Consider the following 25270-nt stretch of genomic DNA (forward strand, 5'->3'; position numbering starts at 1 on the left):
TTTTTTTGGTCACAAACTCAATTTCCTTGGTGAGCTGAAGAGGCCATGCTTTAAAACCCGGAGCATAAAGCCTGTTTAATTTGTCCCACATACAGTATCCTCCTGAACCTCTCACTCTGGTCCAGACACACAGAGGAAACAGCAGTAAAAGAATATCTATACAGCTATTTTTCTCCAAGTCTTGACCCTTTGTGACACACTCTGTATTCTTTCATGCCGCTGTGTCATCCGGTCTTTATGTTGTCATTTTAATGTGGAAAATCTGTCAGCAAAGAGGCCAAACAAATTAACCCTGTTTCTTATTATTAGAAACTACACTGTTCTTTTATATGACAGCACCAAACAATTCCCACACATGCTGTGTTTCAGGGTACATGCCCTAATTAAGCAACGTTGTCATATATAATCATTTAATCCAAAAGAAAATAAAGGATATAATCATAATGTGTTCATATGTTTGGGCAATTCAGTCTCAAAATAAAAAAAAAAGAAGAAGAAGAAGAAGCTTTTTGCTTGCATTATCTCCCTCTCCCTGGAAAGACATTGGGACTGACTAATAACTGGAAAACAATCAGTCACATCAGTAGAACTCCTATGTAATGAAACCTAGTTTGCTACTCCAGCAAGTAGACCGACCTCCCAGTAACGACCAGCAACAGAGACGATTTCTAGTCCCTGTTGAGTCAGCAGCCATGCAACTGAGCAAACGTTAATGCTCTCTAGAGATCGTAGGATTCCCCAACTGAATAACTGCCCCACATAAAAAACACAAAACTGCTTTGCTCGCTCAGTCTCATAACTAAGATATCTGCTGCAATGACGATTTCCATCTCTTTCTGCAAACTTCACATGCATTTTTAGGCTAGCAGAGCTGCGTCACAGACTAATTCTTATTGTTATGTTTGTTTTGTTTTCCTGTTCTTATCTCTTTTATTGTTTTGCCTTATTTTTCTATGTTTTAATGTCTTTTGCACTTTGTAAACTCTGTTTTTAAAGGTGTTACATAAATAAACTTATAATTGTCATTCTTATATATCAGAATTTATGAGAAAAAGATGGAGGCAATCATTTCCAAAACTCACTATGTTGTTGTCCAGTCTATATTTGTTGGCATTTAGCCTTGAAAAACAACACTTTCACTGCAATGACAAGACAAACAAACAAACAAACAAACAAACAAACAAACAAACAAACAAGTTTGTTCTCCTTCTTGCTGCACATAAGACAGCCATGTTGCAAGGCATGTTTTGAAAATTGTACGAAAAAGGTTGTGATATTTTGTGTATAGTTAATTGAAAATCAAAGGCAACTTGATCATTGATAAATGTCAATAACAATAATAAACCTAGTGATACTTTCAGTACCCGTGACAAAATAATAAAAATTAAAAAACAAAACCAAAGCTTGAATCAGTTCATTGAGATGTACGTCTGTGAAGGGGGCTGTTACTATTTGTAGAACTCACAGGAAACTATAATGAATGTTCAAATATGTGGAAAAGTTTCGGTGATTGGACAAAAGTGCAAGTGCAAGACAGAATTGCAATGCAATGTGCAGAATTCAAAGGGCTTGCATGAATTTCTGTGAACTGGTGGAATCGCAGCTTCCTGGAGGGACTGATTAATGGGAGGGTCTAGCAGCAATCTAACAGCACCATAAATTAAATGGTGGAGTAATATAGTGATGAACAGGGTGTGCTGTCATGCTGATTTTATCACCTTCTAAATGTCTAGTTGATGAATCAGATTGCTTGGTCAGAACTTGTTGTATAATCTGTAATGTCAGAAGACACCCGGAGAAGCTACTGACTAACTTATGCAAACTCACCTATCTACTCTTAGTTTCCCTCACAGACTTTATCAACTGTAGGAAAAATTTACTTCACCAATTTGCACTGAGTTTTATAATGTTTATACTGCACATATGGTTTGTTCAGTTTTTATACTGCACATGCTGTTTTTATTCTGGTTTATACTGAACAGACTGTTCTGTTTAGCACCTAGTCTACCTCAGTCATCGTGTTCTTCTTTCTTTTCTTTTTTATTTATTAAACTGAAGTTTCTAGTATATTTGTAGAAGAACTGAAGGCACCAGATGAGCTAAGAATTTCATTGCGCTGATAACATCTTTATTTTTTCATTTGACAATAAAGCCTTTGTATCCTCGAAAGCTTCTTAATTTATTGATCTCATTTGCGATGCTTGGCTATAACACATTTAGTTCCACAACAACACAACTTTCCACATGATTTAAAGCAACGAGCCAAGAAGAGCTGACAAAAGATGTGGTGTTTCCACGCTGCTTTGTTGTTGAACAACAAAGAAGGACCTCTGAGTTTAGCCAATATTTCATGACAATCACGCATTCGTTGGCCTCTGCGATATCTACTTGTGTGGCAGTTCTTAACTCGCCGTGCACCTCAGCTAACGTGTTGGCTCAAATACCACAGAGAAGCTCTGAAAACAGGCATTAAAGTAGGCTAAATCCCCCAAGTAGCTGTGTGCTTAGCATGGTCTCTGAAAGGTATCCAACCGTTTATGTGAAACCTAAGCACTTCTTGATCAAAGGCTTTCAGAAGACTGCGAGGTGAACGAGGAGCCTTGTAGAATTCTCAGCTGATTACTTTTTTTCAGTCAGTGCAAAAGAGAGAGTGTGTGTGTGTGTGTGTGTGTGTGTGTGTGTGTGTGTGTGTGTGTGTGTGTGTGTGTGTGTGTGTTTAGTGTCTCGAAAGACAGGAATCTTTCACCAGGGAGAGCGGATTAACACATCAAATCCAGCCCTTCAATCAATAGGGAGGTAATGGAGCGATAGAAAATATCTGCACACTGCCTGCTTGCACGGTAGATTTAAGCTGCTTTCTCTTTTGCACAACCCAATTTACACACTGCGCCACAATCTCACCAAATAAGACAAGCGAGGACTTACAACACTTTTTATTCAGGAGCAGCAAAGTCGAGGGACGATGTTGTTCAATGATAATGAAGACGAGGATGAAGGGCAAAAAGAATTGGATATGGATGCAACGCAGACAGAGTAAATGCGGCGAGTAATTATTTTGCTGTGCTGTTTTTCATTTTTTAAATTCTGTGATAAAAAAAAAAAAGCCCACAGCCTTGCCGGTGGCTCTGTGAAGCTGTAGTCTGCTTAAAGTTCCCATGAGGTCAAAACTGATGTTTAAGCATTTTTATATATGTAATTTACACGCTAACATCTGGCCAAGAAAGATTTCAAAGTTCATCTCTTTCTAGAAAACCATTTGAAACAGCTGATGATTCTTTCTACAGTCTGGAGCGTTACTAAATTTGCGTCCGATGAAACGCTTTCCTGCTCATGACGGAGCACGAAAGACACACAAGCTATCTTATGTAAAGTACTTATTTTACATTACATATGGGGTGTATTTATGTCATGTGGGTTATGTAACTTCACTTATGTAAGTTACAACCCAAACCTTTCTTAAGTTTTGGTGCCTAACTCTAACCAACCTGCCTTTGTTTTGCAACATTAACCACAATGAAGGTCACCTAACTATTGTTACTCATAAAATGTGCTGGACAAAACAGTGTAAAATCACATGCAAAAAGATTAAAATGTGGAGATATGACGTGTGAAATGTGGTGTGGTATTTATACACCATCGAACGGCAACATTTATGTTAAATAATGTAGGGCTAAATGGTCTCTTACAAATAAAATTAATAAGTCCTGCTGCTGCAAAGAAAAGTCAATAGAAATAAGAAGCTACACCAGTGTCCTCTCTCAGCTCTGCTCCTGACAGTGGCAGCAACACGGTGAGTCTGTGTTTGCACAAACTTGACCCCTGACCTCTTCCTGCGGGCTCGTGACCCGTCTCACTGACCCATCAACAAACTAATTTGTCAGCAGTGACCTTTCAGGTCTGAACGAGTCACTCTGAAATCTCCTCTGCAGGCTCCGCAGCGAGCACTCGCCCCACAATCAGTAACAGAACTTTGTAAATACTTAGACAAGAGATAAAGAGCAGAGCCTTTAGTGCTGACTCATAAATATTCATGCACGCAGCCGCCGCTGTTTTCTATACGTTTGGTCCCAAAAGCTAATGTGGTGTTTAACATTAAGCTTGTGCTACATTCAGCACTTTCTTTTTCCCTCTACAATTTCAGCATGGACTTGTGCGCTTTAATTTCTAGATGTTATCGCTGGTATTTCTGCATGAAAACATTCTCCACTATAGCAGAGATCATACCACTTATTATCCGCTTTATGAAAACGGATAATAAAGGCAATTATAGATCCTGGTGAACATCAGGCTTAATGTATAGTAATGGATATTCCACATTTTCAGGTCACCTGGTCCAATATGAGCAGGCTTGGGAGGTTTACTTTAAAAATGTGTTCTAGTACAGTTACTAATTACCTGTTTAAAGACTGTAGTCAGTAATATAATCAAAGTATCACAATATGAAAGCAATGTAATGATGTATCGGTCCATATTATGTCAGAAAATGTTGGAAAATGTTGATCAAAGTCAAAGATGACGTCCTCAAATGTCTTGTTTTTTTCCACAACTCAAAAATATTCAGTTCACTGTCAGAAAGGAGAAAAGAAACCAGAAAATATTCACATTTAAGAAGCAGATATCAGAGAATCAGTTACCTTTTTTTGTATCCAGATTATGTAATCATTTTGGCTGCCGACGGGACATAAATAGTTTAAAACACTGGTTCCCACCTTTTTCACAACCGACAAGCTCTGATCACAGACTGCGTGAGTCTACGAGCTGTTTAAGCAAACATTATTTACTTACTTATTTATTCAGCATTTACTAGCAGTATATAAACTGTAAATGGAGGAGACCACACAATAACACACTCATGTAGTTGTAAGCAGATATAAGAAGATTTTTAAAATGTTTATCAATGTATTAGTGAACAATAACTCATCCTATCAGGCATCAAAAACTAGTTTATAATCAGTTAGTGAATGATTTAATAATAATAATTTGTCATTTATTTATTATGTTAATCATGTTATTAATCAAGTATTTATCCATCTATAAATAAAAATGTCCTTATATCCATATAAAGAATATGATTAGTGTTTATAAACCCCTTCGGCTTTGTTCAGACTGCAGGCAAATTGGGTTTCTCAATCTGTGTGCACTGTTTGCAAGTGATCAGACCAGATTTGTGTGTCCAGACATCAACAACCTGTCTGCATGGGTTGCTGTGGTAACAACACAGGCGTCAGTCATTACATACGCTGCTGATGCAGCTCTCCAACGCAGCAGCATGAGAATCGGAGGTCCATCATCTCACCCTCCAGGCAATCGAGGTTCCATCGCTGAATTTCTCTGGTATATATTGCGATTTTCAGCCACCCTGACGCACTTCCATCACTCTGGATTTGTCGCTGTCGTTGTGGGTTGCATTGCAGGTGATGCACACGACAGCTGGAATCAGATATGAGCGGCCAGAGCTCGCAGACTGAGGTGCATCTGTAGAAATCCAGTTGGAAAATTTCATTTGACGTGTTCCTTTTGCTGTCTAGACTTTCTAAAATCAATCTGGGTATGCCCAAAAACAGAGTTGTTCTGACAGTCTGAACAAGGTCTAGAATTAAGCTGAAAGAATTTGTGTGGGTACCACTGTTTATAAAGAGCTGTTCTAAAAAATCTTGCTGGGGATTTTCAAAGAGAATGAGACATGTGCAAGATGTGGGTTGCTTGTAGCTTTATGTTAAAAAGAAAAAGACAGGAGCGAGGGCAGGAGATCACATCATGATTGGCACAAAGGAGTGAGCTAAATGTATGATTGGCACGTGTAGTCAATGACTGATGGTGGATCCTGCGGTGTGGCCGCAATCCACCTCGTCGAGCCCCCAGCATGAGGCCAGCTGTGGAAACACTTTGCTCCACGGTTTTTCCATGTCTCCTATGACATAAGATATTAACAGCACCCTCTTTATGAATCTGTGTCATGCATGAAAGCAAGAAAAAGAAATCAAAGGAGTCCTGTTAAGGTTCTGCGAGAAAACCATTGGTGATTTACTGTTCCATTTCCTCGCCCTCCACTCCCGTTCTCTTTCTCCTCCCATATTCCCACTTTCTCCATTTTAGTCCATCGCTAACAGAAACACCGCCAATAAAATGACAAATCATAGCCTTCGTATCAATCTAGCCACCCTCACTTTTCCCGCAAAGACAGAGGAGTTTATGATCGGATGTTTCCCGCAGAAGCAAGCCCTAACAAATCAAACATCGCTTATCACACATACGTTACATTGAAACATGCAAAACAAAAACAATGCTGTTTGCTAACAGCTGTTCACTAGTCAGTAAGTTAGCTATTTCTATGGGAAAGTGAAAATTACCAGTTTGGAGATTATTTTTGATGAGACAGCTCAGAGTTTAAGATTCTGGGAAGTTAGGATGCTTGTGTAAGACACTTTTCCAATCTTCAGTTAGAATAGAAACACCGGGCCTCGTGCAGGAACATTTTCACATTTTATCTTAAATTTCTCTTACTTTTTTCATATAGTCACGTACAAACATGTCACATTAGATTCAACAAACACTTGTAACTACAGATAACTGTATAAATGATTAGCTCAGTGTATTTGAGTAGTAAGTGCATGAGACTTGTAAATTAGCATAATTGATGCCCCAATAATAACATATAAGGCTACACTTCCTGCCCCATATGTCAGGAAGTGTTCATTCATGAAAATTGCATCAAAAAGAAAAACTGGAATTTCAGAGATCTATCAAAGGAAGATCTGTTATTTTAATAGCGTCAGCAGTGGGATTAAGGGACCTGCTGAAGAACGGGGAAAACGAGCACTGTTAGCGCCACGTCACCTGAAGGTCCGACCGCCGCCAAAATAAAGAAGAAATGTCTCGATATGAAAATGGCTTAAAAAAAACAAAACAAAAAAAAAAAACACGTCACTACAGCAAGGCAACTGATGACTGCAACAGGAGGAGGAGGTCAAGAGGAAGTTTACATCACAGAGACATAAAATAATTGAGGATGCTCACCTGGACAGAGACTTCATGAACCTGCATGTTAAGATATATAGCCAATACACCTGACAGTAATAACGTAGTAATAACGCATCATTGGATGGATTACTTATATTGTGTTTGCACGTGAAAGAAAATTCAAAATACAACAAAAGTGGTGAATGCAACAAGTGCTCCCGCATCACTGGTACACACCACTTCAGAACAAATCTGTTCGTATGAGTCGTTTTCTTGCATAAAGCCTGTTGACTTAAGAACTGTTCATCTGCACTGGCTTTTTTTCCTAAATCAGGCCCCAACCCCAATTACCTTACCGAACCATTAAGACTTGTCTGTGCAGCTCCAGAGGAGCAAAGCATGGCATCTATTATGCGGTAGCTGGAGAGCTCAATGAGAGGTCGAACATGTGGAAAACAGGAGATTACCTGGAGGAAAACCAGAACCAGGAATGTGTACATCCTTCATAGTTCACTGCAGCCCATGCAAATACTCAGTTGGACGTAAACGGTGCTTTAAACCATGAAGAGCTTACTGGTGGTTTACACTGATGACTTCCCGCCTCTGATTTAGTCTGTTTTTGGTAAATCTGGACATGACTTCACTGAGCAGAGCAGCAGTGTGCAGAATACCTACATGCATGTGCACACACACGCACATAAACACAGCTATATGTAACTCTCAGTGTGGTGGGTTATGTGTGCGTTGCCCGGTGCCTCCTTGGCATGCAGCACAGCTTTCGACAGCAGATGGAGAGCGCCTGCATTAACGCTGATGGTACTGCGATTCTCTGAGGCCTCGTTCCTCTCATTCTCTCTTTTCAAGCACTTCGAACAAAAGCAGCATTTCAAAATTGTCAAAGCTGCAGAGGGGACTGTGTGAAAATGTGATAAGACAAAAACGACTGCACTAAGCACCAGGGCACAAAGGAGATTCTGGAAGGTAGAGAGACGGACTTCTCTGGGTCTAACTCTGACAGATTGTGTTTGTGAGGTCTGTCAGAGAACTAAATTGGTCAGAAATACAAAGCGACAACATGTTATTAAACAGATTTCAAAAAGTGCTACATGTTGATTTCATGAACAAATCCCTGCAGTTTAGGGACTGTGTGAACATTAATGGGATGAGGAGAGGGGGGCTGTACCTTATGTTTGATTTTAAAGAATAAAAAACTTAAAACAATACACTCTTTCCTCAACTCAAGTGAGCTAATAGGTGTGTTCATGATGCTGTGTGAAGCCACTGTTAGTTTTGTTTTCGTACAGATCTGCCGATTGGTATCATCCTACATCAGTAATTTTTGGTTGCGTTCACATCTTTCTTCATCGTCTTTGATGTAAAAACACCAGAATACAGTCAGAAAAGCAGCACACCGTGAAGTGTCTCTCCTGCTGGTCAGTGATTATTTTTTTCCCCAGGGTGGTGAAGGCAGGTCCAACCCCACTCTGACATGCCTTTTCCATCCTGGGGGAATAATATGATCAAAAAATCCCAGGAGTCAGCTGATCTCTGCTTCCATCACAGTTAATTTGGAGACTTTGCATTGAAATCACTGCAAAAAAAGTCATCATTACAGAGGAGCCCTCCTCTTCCTCGCTCTACAGGTGCCACACCCTGCCAGTGGACAGACAACATCTACACCTGATTCTGTGGACATAGTTTGGAGTATATATGTGAAAAACGTTTAAGATGGAGAAGAGAGAGGCAGAGAGAGAGAATGAAGGGAAGACAGGCAGGTTGGAGTCGAAACCCAAAAATACACCATTTTAGGCACTTGCTGAAACTACTGACGCTGCCGTTCATCTCCTCTAAGTTTCCAGCAGTACTCCTTTTAAAAAGGTATTTGAACTAATTTGCGCTGGAACTTTGTCACTTTTTCAAATGGGCGGCTCATTTCAGAACAAGACTCATCCTGAAGTTATTGCAGAGTATGAGCTAATGGCCAAAGAACTGCTAAATATCTCAAAAGTTGTCAAAGTGAACATACGGAAGCGGAGGTCAAAGGAAGGCGAGAAGAGCATTAAGAGGCATTAAAAGGTGGTGTTTTGAATGTGTGGCTGGATGGAGGAGAGTCGGAGCAGGCTGAGAGGCAGGGCCCTGGCACCCGCACACAATCCATTTGTTCATGGCACAGGCGTTAATGGTTGAGCAGCTCCGAGCCAAAAAACATAAGGGAGAGCTTTAATCAAAACTCGCATGCATTACCTCCGCAGAGCCAGGCAAACGTTTTGCAGAGGGTGGCCAAGAGGTGAGCAGCAGCCAGTCGGGTCTCTCGGGCAAGAGGGGATGACGGGGGCGTAACTCTAAAAACAACCCGGGTCCCTGTGCCTGGACCACATGTCGGGGGAAATGAGGAACGTGTGCAGTATCAGGATGGTGGCAGGCGATGGAGGTTTGAACACGGAGGTGGGATTAGGGCTGTCAATAGAGCACAGTGTGGCTGATCCTGTCAGAGCTGTGCCGGGGGTTAAAGACCAGGAAATCAGTCTCGCAGCACACACACACACACACACACACACACACACACAAACACACACACACACACACACAGACTTAATGCCGTGTGGCTCTTGCAGACCTTCCTCTGGTGGCTGATGAGGTGTCTTAGCTGATTAATGCCACGCAGAACTTTGGAGGTCATTTCCAGGACTTTAATTAGGCCAGGCACTAACTAAATCACACTTACACAATTGAGTTCTCAGTTGAGTATCTTCAATTAGGCTCTGCGGAGGGACGGGAAACCTGATTACTGTGTTTACTTGAGGAGGAGTCCCAAATTTAAAGGTCAAGGGGGAATAATGGAATAGCGGATACCTACTGTAGATCCAGGAGATTCGGACAAAATGAAAAGTTATGCAGCCTGTTTACAGTAGTTGTGATAAGTGCAGAGGTTGTTTGGGAGACTCATGCTCAGGCCAGACACACCCAAATCAGATTAACAAGCGAGTAATTTGACCAACTCTAGAGAGAGGTTGATCCCATTACAACAACGAGCTCTTCCTCCCCCTAAAACCTACAGGAACTGGCTTTTTTATGGCCTCTAATTAATTGACCATCAAACCTGCCCACCAGCACATCTGTGACAAGTTATCTTATTTGCTGATTCATGGCTCTTCCTGTTTGCAGAGCTTTGGTCAAATAAACTGGGTTTTGTGTCTCATTACATCACAGAGCAGAGGTGATGAGTCTGTCATGCCTGAGGCCTCAAGTGGAAGCAGCACAAGAAGTGAAGTGAGGGACTTTTTGGTTGACATTAATTCTCACTATATACTTTTTAATGTCTGTATTTAAAGCTGCATTAACCAATACTCACTTCAGGGTATGAAAAGTGAAGCTGATGTAGAAATCCCTTAAACCAGTGATTGCAAAAAGATTGTATGTAAGTCTATGAGAGTCCTTTAAATTCTAACATTTTAATTACAACACATATCAGTCGCTACACAGCATGATAATTTTGTAAACTATATGGGTATGCTTTAGCATGTGGCTAACTTGTGATTGACAAGTCAAAGGTTGTGTTCGAGACGAACTGCGCCTCACCTGGAGCAATTCAAAAAATATACAGGAAGTGACAGAAATACTGTTAGATCCGTAGACCTGCAGACTATCTTTAGTCTGCAGATCATGTTCAGGTAGTTATAACTGAAGAAATAAAACGTGTTCTGGATCGCTGATGAAGCTGAAGGAGAGAGATCCCCCCAACTGTTCCATGATCCTCTGTTGTTTTCATGTCTGCCACCTTGTAAAACACTTTGTAACTGCTTGTTTCAATAAATGATCTATGAATAATCTTGATTATTATCAACCACACAATATATGATTATATGTGATGATTATTGTTTCCAGTGGCATATGCAGGCGCTTGCAGTGGATGGGAAGCACTTGTGGCGACTTGCTCCAAAAACTTCATCTGCCTTGATTACTCAAAGTTAGCGCTGCTGGGTCTAACCAGCATGCATTGTGCGTCGATCACTGGTGAACAATTCTGTGCTGGTTCATCTTGAATAAGTCTGATCCGTATCCATGGCAGCTCCACCCTCTTGTCCATGTCCAGTTCCAAAACATCAAAATGGGATCCACAAACTAATGGGTGACGTCTTGATAGCTACGTCCACCAACAGTCCGTGGTGGTGACAAACCCACAGACTATGACTCACCAATGCAGTTTAATTTGGGGGAGTTTTAGCATCTTCCAGCTCACTGCTTTGGGTTTATGACTCATAACATTATTGTTCTGGTTCAGTCTCATTGTCTCTTCAACATTTCCAATTGAAGACAGATATGTGCAGTGAAAAGGGTCACTGTATCCTCCAAACTAACAGCATACAGAAAAGTGTTTGCTAACTGATGAACAGAGTGGAACATTTGGCAACTTAAAAAGGCAAATACTTCCTTCAGGTGTAGGAAGAGACCAAACGAGAGCTAAAAAAAAACAATTAATGCAGGTTTAAAGGCAGATTATAGTGAATTTAAAAAAAAACACACAATATTCCCAACTATTTAATCTTCTGTCTTATCATTTGCATCAGTTGTTCCATCTATCCTTAGAAGTCAAAAAGATATTTCTGAGTATTTGAATGATCTGGGTGTGCTTTTTCCCATCTCTCTTAAGCTCTTGAGAATCAGCCCTGATTGGCCAAGAGGGGAATGCACCAAGCTGTTCTCAATTATTATTTAAGAGCCAGACTCCACACCCTGAACAGCAGGTGCTCCGAATAAATGTTTCTGATGACTCTGGAGCACACACAATAACTGAGCCCATCAAATGTGACTTCCCATCGCATAAAACTAGCCTTGATACAGGACAATCCTGGATGTCGGTCCTGGATCTCACAGGACAGTCGGTAAATCAACATTTCGTCAGATATGTCATGGGAGGAAACTTTTTAGTTACTTAAAGGTGGGGCAGTAACAAATGCAACAAGTGACAAAATACTTTAAACACTGAAGGTCTCTTCCTTCATTAACATTAATACAAATTATATACATTTGCAAAAACAGCATCATTCTTGAAAAACCCCAGTTTGATTGATATCTCCCAGAGTATACAATTAAAGCAGAATTTATGGGGGAAAACAATCCACAGTCTTATTGTCATCTGAGAGATCAAGTGTATCAGTTCTGATGCACTGCAGTTGGTTGTTCAGTCAGTCACTGTCTGGTCACTTTGATTGACAGAAGTCACACCCTCCCACCTCCAAGGTATCCTGAATGTGGGAAATTAATTCGATTCAGTTCAGTTTAATTTGCTTTACTGGCATGAATGTTTTAGAAACAATACTGGCAAAGAGTTGATAATACAATAAAAAAAAAAAGAAGGACATATGAATTAATAAGAAAAATAGAACGCAATCAGTTAAAAAAATGATTCATTAAGGAAATAAGATAAGATGTAGTTGTGCAGTTAAATGTGCTGCATGTTCCTCTCCCAACAGAACCTTTAGCTTTACACTGTCACCTCTGAAAATAGGGATTAATAAATTAAATTTCTTACAGTATTCTGCTTGATTTTTTTTTGTATTTGTCACATTTTAACAGGAAGTACAAGTGCATTATTATTGTATTTTGAAATCCAGAGTGTTAATGTTATGCTTTTTTGTTATGATTTTAATAGTGTATGGTTATTATTTGTATATATGTATATTTTATTTAATAAAATGAGCTTAATTAGCATCTTAGCATCTCATCAGTGTAGGGGGGGTTATGGTTAGATGCATGTTGCAGCTACTGAATGCCTAAAATGTGATAATATCAGTCTGCATAGATTATATTTTTTCATTTTGCAATTACAAATGACTTGTATTTTATTGAAATACATTGATGAACAAGCATTTGTAACTTACTTTTTGATGTATCTTTACCTGAGACTCAGTGATTGATAAGTTGTGCCCACTTTAATCGATTAAAATGTTGGAAATGTTGGAAACTAAAGACGCTGTGATTTCTAACTTTTACTGCAGTGAAGGAGCACTGGTGTGAGAGCGCTCTGACACTTAATGACAGCTCACAGAAATCCGAAAAGGCTGAAAAGAAAATTTCACCCAATTAGCACAGAGATTGTCTCCCTGCTGACTGCTGCTGCTGACGGCTCATGTTAGTCAGCAGCATTATGAGAACAGACCGATGAATGAAAGCTGCCGTCAAACAACACGCTGAATTAAACCAAGCGGGTGACGAATTTGGCCGAAGTCCTTGTGGTGCCTTCCTCTTTAACCCTCCCTGTCTCTGTCTCCGGCCCACGCCCACACATCAAGTGCCATCAAAGCCTCTTGCGGTCAGAAGGGAACATGTTTTCTTTCCTGCTTTCACTGTTTTATGAGCAACCGCAACGTATTTCCCATGTCTAATCCCTCTCTCCCTGTCTCTCCTCTCCCTGCCTCCCTTTTCCTGTTTCCCCTCTTCAATCTGTCCTCCTCTGTCACTGTGATGGCATGACGCTCCGAGTATCTGGCTAATGTTTTAAATGCTCAGTTAAATACCCGTACTCTGGTTAAAGCCGTTGGTCTCTGGGAGAAGGCATTCATAATTTAGACAGAGAAGAGGCTTGGGAGGAGACCGAGCAGTAGACAACAACACATTAGTCTGATCACAGAGGGATATTCCATCTTGTTGAGAAGCCATGTTTCATAATGTGGGATGGTTTAATGCAGCTCAGAGGAAAAAATGCATCGGGAAAGGTTTGTGTGTTGCAGGGAGGTGGGCGGGCTGTGATGGACAGAGGTGAAAAGGAAATAAACACCGCAGACCTTCAAAGAACAAAGCTGAGTTACCACGAAGCTTTCTAGGGTAATGATTTTGAAGGAACGGTGCAGATCTTTTGAAAGAGACCCACCTGAAATAAAGCAGCACCTCTCTGCTCAAACATTTCCTGTTCAGTGACGGACAGGTTCAGTTTTGTGCCTCCTGTGTAAATAATCAAACCTGGACTGGGCCTCTCTAAATGCAACAGGACTGAATAATGTCACAGTTGCATCACAGGTTGTAATAAGTCAAATTATACTGAACTAGATCTACACATGATCTACTTCATTTCTAAGACTGTGAACTAGTTCACTTTAATATCTGTGAAGTGAACTTCGAGTTAGCTCTTTTAAGTGTGAACTTGTACTGTGTGTGGATCCCCACCAGAAAACAGGAAATTTGCTGCAGGACTATTCAACTGGTCACCTGCACTGGTATTTGCAGTATTAACTGATTTGCAGATGTGCAACTTTTCCCCATGACATCACTTTTTTTTTTTTTTTTACATGATGGGTGAATGTGTTTTGCATCACACTGACTGCAGCAACTGTGGCAAAAAATGTGAGTCTAGGAGTTTCTTAATTTGTGATTTGAAGAATAGGATTTGTGCACCTCAGAAGAAATGCAGAGGGTGTAATTGCTGTGTTGTGATTGTGGGAAAGAGGAAAAAATAATTTTAAAAACAGTCAAAGAGACAGAAAAGTAGCGTGCAAGTTCATGTGAATGCAAGCTAGTCTAAAATTTTGAAATAATTTCTTCTGGTGCAGATTAATTGTGCAGGTTCATAATAAAGGAAAATGTAAGTCATGTCCAAAACCAGCATGCTAACCCACCAGTCTTGCTTCTTGATACGGGACTGTGGTGTCTAGTGAGCAGAAAAAGACAGAAGTGTGACAGAGAAAAGGGATGGCACCCTGATGCTCAAACTGTCGTGCTGACAGGTTTTTGAATTGGACACGGCGAGGTCGTGACAAAGCAAACAAAGCAACATGGTGACAAGAACGTCTTGTTTGCTTGTAAAAACTGTTTTTCTTGCTCTTTACAGTCGGAGGTTAACGGCACTTGTTTTCCAGCCTTCTCTTGGAATCCCAATAAAAGTCATCACATTTTTGTCTGTGCTCAGTATCCTGTGTTTGGACACGGCAAGGGGAGAGGACCCGCTGAGATCTCTTTCACTAACAGATGGGAACTTGTGGGTCCATTAGGCTGAGAAGCACGCTTCAGCAGGTTCAGTCAGGAACGCTGCAGAATCTATTGATTCTCCGGTGAAAAGAAAATTACAATCCAGACATCTAGTTTACAATTCTTAGGAGCTCGCAGGAAAAGCCATCCTATTTATGTGACAGCGGCTTGCCGAGAACTTTTTCTCATTGGCAGCTGTGCAGCTCGAGAGTGGAAAGATGATGGATTTGTTGCACATTCGCCACCTGTGCTTCCACAAATAAGACATTGTTGATCTGTTTCATATTAAAACTCCATCCATTAAAACAGACTAAATTAAGTTTTGTGGAATTTTCCCTCTACAGTTTGTTGTTGTTTATCCAGTCTGATCCTCACACCCTGTCGAGGACCCCAGCAGGCCTGAATCAACCTTGTGCCCCGACTCCCCCACTTTTGCTGGCCGTAGGCCGTTAATGGGGGGTAATGGGGCAGAAACTGAAAGTCTGTCTGGTAGGTAGAAGTAACCACAGGGCTGCTGCAGATGCAATCACAACACAGTGATGCAGCTGCCTGGTAAAGGGTTCAATATGCTTTAAAGGAACCAGTTCATATGAAGTCCTGTTATTACCTGTTTCAACGGTCACACTCAAAGGCAGGACGCTCCCTTCCCCTCAAACTTGTGGCAAAGTTTGAGTTTCGCCCATGTCCTCAAACACCGATAAGCTAGGCTCTAGGATGATTGAAAATGCTCGCCTGCACTTCAGCCAATGAACCGTTCGCGTGCGACTCTCAACAGAGACGAGAAGGAAGTGAGATGACTCTCTCCTTGGCTACTTCCATCCCCAGCTCCAGAAAAAAACGATGAATGTGTTTAATTCCTTTCTACCACCTGCCCCAATTAGCCAAATGAGAGTGAGTTGGTAGATTTACTAGCCCAGTGTGGCATTTTACTTACCCCAAGCAATCCTTATTGTTTAGTGCTCTTACTGTAGAGGACAGTAAACCCTGAAGAAGTACCTCACCTCATAGGCAGTCCTTGGAAAATTAGTAAAACAACATACAGCAAAGAGAAAAAAAAGAGAATAGCTCTTTAATCAACTTGTAGCCCATGTTCTTTTATGCATTTACTGATTTAATTGAAAAACAGCATGTATTTACATCTGAAAAATGAATGGTCCTCCTACAGTAAGCATAATGGATTAACTTGCTGGTTTTTCCACTGGTGTAGAGAGGGGCCAGGTGCAATGAATTGTACAAATGGGAACAAGAGTGTAGGCTTTTGAAAGTCTCCTTGAATTGCACTTAATTTGATGTCTTAACAAAGTTCACCTTGCATTCATGCAGGAATTAACCTTTAAACCTTAAACTTCTGGTTAGCATTAAAATATTGTTCTTTTTGCCTGTGCAAGATTTATATAAACAGTCAGCTCCTCCAGGCAGTGAATCACATAAATAAAGCAAACATGCAATACTAGTACTCTGGATTAAGCTCCTCTAAATGTGGATCAATGCACATATATACAATATAGTTTCTAGAATTTACCAAATATGATGTACCAAAACATCCAGAAGAATTTTGCAGCAGTCCTCAGTTCTAAAAGTCTTCCTGACATCAGATTAAATTAGCCATACTTATTCCAACTTCGAGGCTGGCTGAGTATATGCAAATAACAACTCAGTACAAACTGATGGGCAGGTGTGCATCTCCAGACACACAACTCATCAAACCTTGAAGTAGACAAGCGACTGCAGCAGGAAACCAAGCCATCTGTCAGCTAACAATAAGAGGATGAAGCTACAGCGAGCATGTGATCACCAAAACTGGATGACTGGAGAGCAGGAAAAAGCCAGAGTCCTCCGGCTCGTCACAGTTTGTGTTGCAGTTTGCTGACGGCAGGGTCCCAATTTTGGCATAAACAGAATGAATCCTGGAAGCCGATCCTCCTGCTGCCAACAGTACAGTACAAGGTGCTACTGCTGCTGTAAGTGTAACAGTTTAAATATCTTATCACATATTCAGACCCATTAAAAACAACATCTCCACTGATTCATACAGTCAGTGTTTGTTTACAGGTTTTGGGGAGAAATGCTGCACATGCAAACAAAGTTCTTCACAGCCTGTGTGGCTCCAGAGGGAGCTGTGCAAGATCTGATAAAGTACACGCTCTCCCCTTTGTCACATTGCATTGTGGGTAATGGAGATGTCAGGTTTTGAAAAGGAAGAAGATTACATACATCTAGTCAAGCCTGCCAGGCAACAGATGATGAAGCACCTACTGCAATGCAAGTCTTTACATTGTCTTGTATAGTCTAATTTTTCTCATATTGATGTATGCAATGTTTAGAATAGTGTTTTTGTATGGTAGTAGCGTTGCATATTGAAAGCCTGGGTGTCCCAGTTGGAGTTGGCAGACCTTGAACGCTCTAATATGGTGAGTGCACAGACAGAGCAGTGACATACTTGGTGGGTATTTAGTCCACCTGAATCGTGCCTAACTTTAGTTTATCATAACGTATCAAGTAGGCAGCAATACCAAACTTTTCAGTCTTTGAGCCAAAGTGTTGCCTACCACAGACCAGTAGGTAAGCTGTGTTTTTAGCCTAGAAGTTGTTGACGACTTGTAGCTGTGATTGTGGTCATGATTTTCATCAATTTTTTCATGCAACACTTGAAAAACACTAAATACTCTTTAAAACAGGTGCAATGGAAGAACGCATTGTCTCCAGATGAGGCTCCATCATTCAAACGCTAAATAAAGTGGCCTGCGCAGTCCCCAGATGTCCACCTGACCCTGTTGTTGGAGGTCATTTTGTCAAACTTTCACAGGATCTTGTTGAGCTCGTAGGCCTTTCTCAGCACAGGGTGCACCGACTCCCAGAGTTTAAACTTGGCAAGCCGAACTCTGTCGAAGGGCACAACAGGAGGACACGGTACGCTCAGTTTGTAATTGAGCTCAACCACAATCCAGTGATTACGCTTCAACCTGAGAGTACACCTGTTGTGTGACAAATATGGACTGTGCTCGGCTAAATGCGGACTTTAAATGGAGTCCACAGATTAAGACAGGCGTTATGTTTGACAAATTCAGGTTGTTTCAGGGGACTGAAGGAAATGTGACCCAGTGCAATTGAGATGAACCTAATACAGTGGACACTGATCATACTGTGGGTGTTTGGAGCTATGCATCGTACAAATGAGGGGACTGAGAAAAATACAGTGCATTGTGAATTGTTGACTAGGCTTTAAAGGGTCTGAGTAACTGATAACAGAGAAACTAATTTGTTTGAATTAAACTGATTTCATGTTATTATGTTGTTCATTAATAAGCGCACAATGCAGCACATTTATTTAAGACATTATATGCAATATTTTTCTAAGAAACAACCTGGTTGCACCTTACCGTCATGACCTGTTTTGAACCTTTTGTTCACACCACACTTCTTGGTTTCACAGGTGTAATTAGTCCCCTCCGATTGTTAGATCTGTCCTTTGCAAAAAGACCTAATTAATATACTTTGATGAAGGCGACGTACTGAAACACAGCAGCAGATCTGTTCAAAGTAAAACAACCAAAATCAACTAAAAACAAGTTGTTATTTTTTTAACTGAAGCGCTGCCTTTTCCCTAATTTCTTCTGGGGAAAAACACAAAAAGCTTTGTTTGTATAAAACAGGATATATTTTGTCAGACATGCTCACACAGTAGACTAGAAAATCAGTTTGGGTATGTTGGTGCCCCCGAGGAAAAAGTCTGCAAACTACCACCATAGTGGGACACGTTAGCGAGTGGCGAAGCGGGGACAGACTGGGCAGCAATCTGAGCGGGGACAGCAGCCTGTTGGAGAATCCTATCTGCCGTTGGAGCTCCTGCACGAGCTGCTGCTGTGAGAGAGATAATAGTTTTGTCCCTCCTCCAGGCTCCCTGTCTGCTGCTGGTACAGCAGACTGGCCCATTTTATGAGACAGGAGGAAAGTGGGGGGACTGACGCGGCGGAGGGACGGATGAAAAGATTGGAGAGGGGTTGCTGAGAATCTGGCCTCGGGCACTGAACAATGTCATACCTCCATGATTCATGCGTTGGCAGTCGGGAGACAGTATTTCATGCCTTGTTTTGTGGCAGTGACGGTTGCATCAACCTGTATGTTGCTCATGTGTACGTGTATGTGTGTGTGTGTGTGTGTGTGTGTCTGCGAACTTAGCGCTCTGTGTTGCTACGACATGTAGCAGTTCCAGAGGTTGCAAAGGTACAAACATTCTGTATTCAACTAGAAATAATGATACTTCTGTGAAAAAGTCTCAGGTAAAAGTGAAAGTGAAAAAGGACAGAAATGTTCTCAAAGTATAAAAGTAGTCTGAAGGACATTTCTACCAGCTATTCACTGTGGAGTCTCCCTCTCTGTCTGTCTCGTCCTTTATGTTGTGCATAACTCTTGTGCATCTTTTTTGTCTTTACCTTATGTCTTTTTTGTCTTATATCTTTTACATTGTATTTTCTCTTGTTACATCTTTTACGTTGTTTTTTCTCTTGTGTGTCTTTTTTGTCTAATGTCCTTTACGTCTGTTTTTTATCTTGTTATGTCTTTGTTTGTCGATTGTCTTTTACATCTTTTTAGTCTTGTTATGTCATTTTTATTTATTATGTCTTTACCATTGTCGTCATTGTCGTCTTATGTCTTTTTTGTCCAGCTGCATCTTTTTTGTCGATTGTCTTTTATGTTTTGTTTTATCTTATGGATTTTTTGTTCCATGTTTTGTCTTTTATGTTGTTTTTTTTCTCTCTTTTTATGTCTTTTTTGTGTTGCTTCGTCAGTTTTACTTGCTACGTCTTTACATTGTTTTTGCTCTTCTTATGTCTTTTTTGTCTTAAATCTTTTTTACGTGTTTTCTCTTGTCATGTCTTTTTTGTCTTGTCTACAATATCTTTTTTGTCTTCTTATGTCATTTTTACTTGTTACATTTTTTACATCGTTTTTTTCTCATGTTATGTATATTTTTGTCTTGTTGCATCTTTTGTTTAATGTCCGTCGCATCTTTTTTGCCTTAAGTCTCTTTTTTTACGTTTTGTCTTTTATGTTGTTTTTTCTCTGTTTGCGTCTTTTTTGTGTTGCAACGTCATTTTTACTTGTTACATGTTACTTGAAGTTTTTCTCCTGTCACTTTTTTTGTCTTATGTAGTACAGACACTTGAAAAGTTCACTTAAGTGCAGTGACAAAGTATTTGTACTTAGTTAATTCCCACCTCTGAGTAATTATGAAACAACACGTCTGTCTCACCTCTTGACCCAGTCAGTCTCAAGTCTTTGTGGTCTCACTTAAGTAGTTTAAATAATAAATACAGCCAGGAGAAAATTGATTTACTGTGTTTCACTGTGGGAAAATGACTTGCTGCAATAATTAGACAGACGTTTGATGAAGACAGACTGTGATAAACAGACATTTTGTGGGTAAAATTAGAGACAATGCCAAAGGAGTTGATTCTGTATTAATCACATAAAAAAACAAACTGTTGAGAGAAAAGTTCTGAACTGATTTAGTAACTTGTTTCCACTTCGTAGTCTCTGTCTGGGGATCACAAGTTAGACGCAAGATGACTGGAGCAGGCATCAGTCATCCCTATGCATCATCTCTATACTGCAGTTTAATAGCATACAATCAATTTGTCATTAAAGAGGTTTTGACTACAACTATTAATTATTCAGGATGACTTAAGTTCACTTATCCACAGTCAGAGTTTTACCTACAGTAGATGGCAGTCTGCACACGCCCAGCTTGGGGAAGCAACAAGAGTACTGGAGTAGAAAGCTAAGCTGGTAACAGGGTCAGCAGCTAAACTTTTTAACCAAATAAAAACATCTATATTAGTTTGTTGCACGCTATATTTAAAATTTTTTCACCGCTTTATCTTGCTGCCAGACAGCCTTTTCTGATGAGAAACTGCTGCCATATGGGCCAGACATCGCTCTCTCCAAAACAACTTCACTGACAAAACTAAATCAGTCATTTTACCTCACAGAACTTTGGAGTTGTGTGACTTTTTGTGTTTTAAAAGTTAAGTTTGGTATCACGGAAGTCACACTATTACACAAACTAACCATTCGAGGCAGTGGTAGACCAGCAACTCCTGCGTTCTGCAAGATAAAACTAATTTTGCTATATCTGGCTTATATAACAGTGGTTTCCCATTGGAAAAGGCTGTCTGACAGCACAGTAAAGTGGTGAAAATATGCTAAATATAGCGTACACTTCAACTGATACCGATTCTCTAAACTTGGGGGCTGCCAACCACCATCTACTATAGCCCAGCTAAGACATAACGTCCCCATAACATTGCCAGAACGTTCCTCACGGTTTCTGTTCGGTAACCATATGTCTTTGTGCAATGTGACATTCTCAAAACATTCTACTAAACAGATTAATAAGTGTTTTTCTTTTTTTGTGAAAGGAGAACATTCTGGGAACATAACAACAACGCTAGTTTTATGCCAGAAGAACTTGCCGTTTTCACATTCAGGGAGTGTTATGCAGGAACATTCAACTGACTTTCCCAGAACCAAAAACAAACGCTCCCAGAACATTTTCAGAACCAGATTGTGCTGGCTGGGAGGCTTGCTGCCAAACAGCTTTTTTCTCTGTTGTATAAGCTAAAGATGACTCTCTCTCACTCAATCAGACTCCTTTGGCAAAAACGGTCAATTTACCTCACAGAAAACAGGAGTTGCTGGTGTACCGCCACCTTCATTGGTTGACTTGTTTGCATTATTGTGTGACTTTGGTGAATCCAAACTTTCCTTTTAAAACACCAAAGTCACACAATAACACAAATTAACAGATCAAGGCAGCAACTTCTGTGTTCTGCAAGATAAAATTACTGTGTTTGCCAATGGAGTTTGGTTGTTTTAGTCATAACGATATTCAGCTTACATAACGGCGGTTTCCCGATGGAAAAGGCTGTCTGATGATAAGGTTAAGCGATGAAAATATGTAGATAAGTACTTCATACAACCCCCCTTGAAATGACCCGAACTGTTCCTTTACATAAGTTTCCACGCTGCAGAAAGTTTCACTCATGTTCTTCAGCTGTGACGCAGGTTTGTATTGGGTGTGCATGTGTGTGTGTGTAGTGCTGCAGAGTGGCCAACGTACAGCATACCTGTGGTGTTTTTTCTCACTGAAAAGTACAGGGTGGTGCAGCAGCTCCAAAACAGAGAGGTTAGAGCCGGCTGGAGTCCAACACTGAGGCTAACTCTCACTCTGGCACCGCGCTTTGGATTTCTAGTACAGCATGTGGAAGTGCTTTTGGCTTGGAGGAGATCTAGCAGTTAAAAAAAAAAAAAAAGAAGAAGAAAAGAAAGAGAGAGAGAAAGAAATGAACAGGACGGTGGCAAAGGCAGCCTCTGCACAGGGATGAAGGAGCTGGGACAAAGCACATTACTCTTCATTTTCATCACATCCAGCTTGCCAGCAACCATACGGTGGAAGAACAACAAGCCCCAGAATTATGATGAATGCAGTCAAAAGAAGGAAGCGGCTGCTAACTCGTAACAAGCCTCATGCATACCATCCTTAAATTTGGTTTCATTTGAGGGAGCAGAGCATTTCGTATTAGATTAAATTACCGCTGTTGCCAAATTAATTAAATTTCCTCTGAGATTTCTCACACTGCTCTTATCATTTCTGTGTCTGGTGACAGTATCAGTTTTGAAAGCACGTCATACTTGATTTTTACACTTTTATACAAATATTTAATAAAAAATACTGACCTTTAAGGCAGCTTCCTCTCCTCCCTTCTCTTGGTTCGTTGCTTCTTTTTTGTCTTGTTACATCTTTTATGTTTTTCTCTTACATCTTCTTTGTCTTGAGTCTTTAATTTTGTTTATCTCTTGTCAGGTCTTTTCCTCTTGTCTTTTTGTCTCGCTGTGTCTTCTGTGTTGTTATGTCCTTTTTGTTTTGTTACATCTCTTACATCATTTAACTTTTAAGTCGTTTTTGACGTCTTTTTTGCCTCGTTGCCTCTTTTACGTTGTTTTTCTCTTGATACGTCTGTTTGTCTTGTCACGTCTTATATGTCGTTTTTGTCTCTGTTTTTGTCTTTTTGTCTTATGTCCTTTACTTTGTGTTTGTGTTACTTTTTTGTCTGTCTTTCATGTTTTTCTCTTCTTACATTATTTTTGTCTTGTTGTGTCTTTTTCCGCTTTTACATCTTTTTGTTTTGTTACATCTTTAACATAATTTTTATCTTATCTTGTTCTTTTTCTTATATCTCATTTTTCTGTCTTACTTTTTTTTCTCCTTTTACAGATTTTTTGGTTTGTTATGTCTGCTACATTTTTGTCTTTCCTTCTTGGTTTCTTGGTACCTGTTTGTTGTTTTGTTATGTCGCTTACATAGTTTTTTGACTTTTAGGTTGTTTACATCCTGTTATGCTGTTTGTCTTGTTACATCTTTTGCGTCTTTGTCTTGTTACACATTTCTTGTCTTGTTATATTTTTTACGTTGTATTTTTTTGTCTAATTACATTGTTTTTTTATCTTGTTACGTCTTTTTTGTCTTGTTATATCTCTATCGTCTCTTACATAGTTTTCGTCTTGTTAAGTTCCTTCTCTTGTTACATCTTTTATGTCTTTTGGTGTTGTTACATGTTGTCTTGTTGTGTCTTCTTACATCTTTTACATTGTTTTCTCTTGTTACATCATTTTTGTCTCGTTACACTGTTTTGTCTTGTTACATTGTTTTATGCCTTTTTCCCTGTCACATCTTTTATGTTGTTTATGTCTTGTTACATCGTGTTAAGTATTTTTAGTCTTGTGTTTGTGTCTTTGAGGGAGCAGAGCATTTTGTATTAGATTAAATTGCCACTAATGCCAAATTAATAAATTTTTCTCTGAGATTTCCTTGCACTGCTCTTATCATTTCTGTTTCTAGTGACAGTTTCAGTTTTGAAGGCACGTCGTACTTGATTTTTTACACTTCTATAGAAATCTTTAATAAAAATGCTGACCTTTAAGGCAGCTTCCTCTCCTCCCTGTGACACAGCCAACACCCTGGACTATAACAGGCTTTCAGCAGTGTTCAGGGTTATCATCAAGTCCATCCACCAGTCTCAAGGCTAATATCAATGTCTCAAGGGTGTGCAGATAACCATCATTTTCCTCCCTCTTAACCCTCCTGTTGGTCTCCAGAGTGGAGGTTCAGCTGCCTCCTAAAGCCTGTTTTTACTTCACCCCTCTGCTGTTGTCACAACATTTTCATTACATTGCAGCTTAAGCCCGTAATGACCCCCTTCTAAGACTAAACATGAGGTCAAACAGGGTGTTGCCTGCCTGGACAAAAAGCAGGAGAGGCGACGAGGGATCTGGTGTGTAGTCACCCCCTTTACGCCTCTACGCCTCATAATGAAATTAACAAGATAACAAATTCCTCCAAGCTGCAGAGAAAATATGCGATGCCTCTCTTTTTAAAATATCTCAACTCGCCATGTTTTAATGTTTAGATTTGTTGCAAAAAAAAAATCTCTGTCGCGCTGTTACTCCAAGAACAAACAGCTTCTCTGTGCCTGTATGTTCTCCAAAGCTGTTCCACTTTACAGCTCTGTAAAACAATGAATAAAATGAGCTCTAAACAGAGTCAAATCCTACATTTTGATGACTGTGGAGAGACTCCAGATGCCACTTATGTACACTCACTCATAGCCTAGCAGCCACCACTCCGGGTGACTGCTGTTGTTTCCTTCAGAATAAAAGCAGCACAAACCCGCTGTCCAGCTGAGCGGTCCTGAGACAAAGGGAAGGGCATAAATTTACTTTACATGAGTTATTTTCCAATCAAATGCAAAAATAACCTATTAAAATTGCAAGCCGGCTGTAAAAATGCGTAAAGAACTTTTTAAGGGCGGTCCACACCACAACTATGAAGTTGCAGTAATAACTCCGCCATCCATTTGAGTAAAACATTTTTAAAATGATATATTTATATTTATTATCATTCTTGGCCCCCAAGAGTCATTTTATGAATCTCAAAGCGACTTTACTTTATAAACATATAGAGACAATTTTTTTTTTTAAAAAAGGAGGGAACTGGAGTTTCACCAGTTGGTATGTTACTTGCTAGCAACAGTTAAAAACCCATATGTTGTTGTTTACGGGGTTCTCAAGGTTTGAGAATCAGTGTTCAATCCCCCAACTTTCTTGGTGGGGAAAGTGAAAGAGCACTTGCCCCTCCCTCATTACCACCAGTGAGTTTTCCTACAACTGTCTGTATTTTCATTTCAATGTTTTTTTTAGTTATATAATTACAGCAAAGGCAAATAAAGTGTGACTATATTTACCTGTTTCAGCCATAGGAGTCCATATTGACCACATGGAAAAAGCC

Source organism: Lutjanus erythropterus, chromosome 17 (assembly GCF_056507025.1).
Source record: "Lutjanus erythropterus isolate fLutEry1 chromosome 17, fLutEry1.hap2, whole genome shotgun sequence".
Lineage (NCBI taxonomy): Eukaryota > Metazoa > Chordata > Actinopteri > Lutjaniformes > Lutjanidae > Lutjanus > Lutjanus erythropterus.